Genomic DNA, 3183 nt, shown 5'->3' with positions numbered 1-3183 from the left:
TTAGGTGAGGCATATGAATCCCAAGGAAGCTATTGCTTAAATACTAATATTGTAAATGGCCCTCAGCATACAATTGAAGGAAATACATTGGTCACAGGAAGTGACCTCCATTCTTATCTGGTCCCTATCACTAGGAAATTCTCAGTGAGTCAAAGAATTCAGTCTCTTTGGAGTTCACACTACTCATGAGCACTGTATATTTGTTGTTCCATACTATCACATTTTATTTTTATTTATTTATTTATATTTATGTATTGATTACAGGGTCTCACTACACAGATCGCTCATAGTGATCCTCCTGTTTTCAGCCTCCCAAGCACTGGGATTATAGGCATGTGCCATAATGCCTAATCTCAGCATGGGCGTGGGACCAGCACAGCACACTTGGGATCAAATCCCTGGCCCCTGAGTCTTCCTAAGCAGGTGATTTAATCCGCTGAGCTATCTGGTCAGCCCCATACTATCACATTTTAAAAGTGCACATGACATAAAAAATGTCCACACACTTGAGTTTTGGGTTTTTTTAAATTTAAATTTAATTTTTAAAAAAAATGTATTTGGTACAGGGTTTCACTCCACAGCCTGGAGTCATAGTGGTCCCCCTGTTTTATGCCTCCCAAGTGCTGGGATTACAGGATCCACCACTGTGCCCTGTCTCAGTGGCTGACTCAGCAAGCCCAGGAGTAGGGCCGGTGAAGCATATGGTGCCAGGGATTAAACTCTGGTTGCTGTAGTTGCCTAAGCAGGCCTTTAGTCTGCTGGTCTATCTCGCTGGCCTTTCTTGAGTTTGTTTTATTCACATCTGAACTAAGTATTATCCACTTATATTTTGCAAATAAATTAAGAACTACTGCTCAGCAGGAAAAGAAGATAAAGGGGGAAAAGGTCCTTTGGAGAGTTTAAGTTTACATTTTATTGTCTTTCTAGTGTATTGCAATCATTTTTAACAACACACAGGATTTCAAGGTTTCATACAGAGCCATGAAAACAACCACGACATCATAATTTAAAATGCAGATGAAACTAAGATGTATATTATAGAAACATATTTTCATTTCTCAATTTTCATTTTTTTCAACCAATAATTACAGAAAAGCCAAATTTTGTTTGACTATTACCAAACTGTTTTCTGTTTATTTGTTTTGTTTTATTTTTTCTGTTCTTGGAAGTGAAAGGGCTTTTCTGGGCTGATTAACTAATTATCAAAGAATATGATATCGCTCAGAGCTAACATTCCTGTAAGAGGTATGAATGTAGATGAATTTCACAGACATTTTTGAGTCATTTTGTAATTCTTTTTAAAAATAACCTCTGCAGTCTTTCTTTATTTTCCAGAAATGGGTGGTTTTTAGGGTGAAGCAATGAAGAAACAAGAAAGAAAGAAGGAAAGAAAGAAGAAAGGAAGGAAGGAAGGAAGGAAGGAAGGAAGGAAGGAAGGAAGGAAGGAGGGAGGGAGGGAGGGAGGGAGGGAGGGAGGAAGGAAGGAAGGAAAGAGAGAGAGAGAGAGAGAGAGAGAGAGAGAGAGAGAGAGAAGAAAGAAAGAAAGAAAGAAAGAAAGAAAGAAAGAAAGAAAGAAAGAAAGAAAGAAAGAAAGAAAGTTGTTCACTGTAGAGCAATGGTATAATTGCCTCAGTGTTAGGATGGCTATCCCCAGTACAACTTTCTCATACTACCTTAGGAAGGAAAACATGTCCTGATTAGTACTGTTCTTCAAGTTCAGAAGGTTAGAGGTGATTTGATCTTCACAAATGTGGTCTGGTCCTATTTTAAGAAGTGCCTCTGAGTCATGGGGAGTTATGTCAAAATGTGTGTGATGTGTTATTTTGAAACTGGCAGCTTGTAGAGAGGAAATTCAACATCTTTTTCAAAAGAAATCTGTCTTTTAATAGAAGTCATTTCCCACACATCTCACTTATTCTATGGAAAGTAGGCTACAATGTTTTACCACACATTTATGTTTGGTAACTTTATTTTTTAAGTTTGTAATCATCTTCTGTTGCTAAATATTTTCTTTTGATGCTGTTAAATGCTTTGTTCATAACTAAATAATTTTTGATTGATTTTATTGTTTTGATTGCTTAGATATCTGAAAGAATTTTATATAAATATATTTATTTTTATCAGTACATAACTAAGTGAGTTTCAGGTTTACCAACTCGGGAAAATGAACAATTTGATCAATTTTGTCTATATTCCTGATTATAATAACATATAAATAAGCTCTTGAAAAGTTAAATAAACAGTGTAGCTTTGAGACTGAGACAAACTTTATTTCGTCATGGACTGTCAAGTTGGTTTTATAACTTCATGGCTGACAATCAATCATGAAATATTAAATTGAAGACTGAGACTCCCACATTGAAGGCTGTGTCCAGGTGTGTGTGAAGTTCTGCAATGATCAGCTCATTCCTGCACTGTAACCTTCCTGAGATTTTTTGAATGTCTTTTTCTGTGTACCAGAATGTTCTGAGTTTTCAGTTTTCTTTCTTTTAGGCCACCTCTGGGTCTATGACTCAGTCAGCCAACCAACCAAATGAACTGTTACAATTCTTCTTAACCTCATGTTAAAAACACTTAGTCACTAAGCCCCACCCATACCTTCATCATCATTCAGCTTTCTATTTTTTTTTATATTAATCCTACAGCCCTGAAATACGTTGGTGTTTTTATTCCCTTCATTCTTATTGATATTAATTACAAGACTTGTATCCTACTCCATAACAAATTTGGGATTTGAGCCTAATTACAAGTTTCAATAGAAGGAGAAATATGGGGGTAAACCTTAACAAGGACTGACAGGACATCAGGGAAGGACTGTTCAGATGTACATTTGAATGGAAGACTGAATGCTTCAAAGATGGATGAGGGCTGCTTTAACTGGCAAACAACATAAAGAAGACTGTCAAACCAAAGGATTCTAGCTCTCCAGTGTAATCAAAATTTGCTCCTTTTTCCCCATTCCAAATGTCAGTCTCTTAGTCCTTCCAAGGGAGTGCTCTAATTTCAATAGAAAAAACTACTAAAATTTGACATGGGCTATAATTCGGCCACACCAAGTGAAACTTTGAGTTGCATTTTCAGAAATCTTGGTCTTCTGGGTATAGTAGTTAGGATTTCTTTCAGAGCCAATCCACAAACTTTTGGGATTCTTTTACAGACCATAAACTGAGAATGTAAAACCCT

The sequence above is a fragment of the Octodon degus genome, unplaced genomic scaffold (assembly GCF_000260255.1).
Source record: "Octodon degus isolate 3935 unplaced genomic scaffold, OctDeg1.0 scaffold00145, whole genome shotgun sequence".
NCBI lineage: Eukaryota > Metazoa > Chordata > Mammalia > Rodentia > Octodontidae > Octodon > Octodon degus.
This window is presented reverse-complemented; position numbering follows the sequence as displayed.